This window comes from Triticum dicoccoides, chromosome 2B, assembly GCF_002162155.2.
Source record: "Triticum dicoccoides isolate Atlit2015 ecotype Zavitan chromosome 2B, WEW_v2.0, whole genome shotgun sequence".
Classification (NCBI taxonomy): Eukaryota; Viridiplantae; Streptophyta; class Magnoliopsida; order Poales; family Poaceae; genus Triticum; species Triticum dicoccoides.
Window position 1 is genome coordinate 807,991,095 of NC_041383.1, and position 485 is coordinate 807,991,579.

Genomic DNA, 485 nt, shown 5'->3' on the forward strand with positions numbered 1-485 from the left:
GGGTGTGCAAATACAGGCCCAGAAGGGCCAACAGGTTCACAGGGCAGCGCGCCCTAGTTAGGCCCAGAAGCCTGCTATATAGAGGAGTTCGAAAGGGCAGCCGCGGCTGGATTTATAAACCAGTGCGGCTGCCATTCGCTCGGCTTTAGGTGGGACTAAAAGTAGCGCACTGCGGGTGGCAGCGCAGGGCCATTAGTACCGGTTGGTGGCTCCAACCGGTACTAATGTGTTGCCCTTTAGTACCGGTTGGAGCCACCAACCGATACTAAAGGCCCGCGTTTCCCCCGCTTGGGCTGGCTAAAATTGGCCTTTAGTACCGGTTGGAGCCACCAACCGGTACTAAAGGCCCATCCTATATATATGTCACTTACGAAAATTCAGTTATCATTGCCACTTCGTTCCACTTCTCGCGCGAGTCTCGATCTCCGACGACGACGCCGACGCGGCCGTTCCGTCGACCTCACCGCACGTCGTCGCCGTCCCCG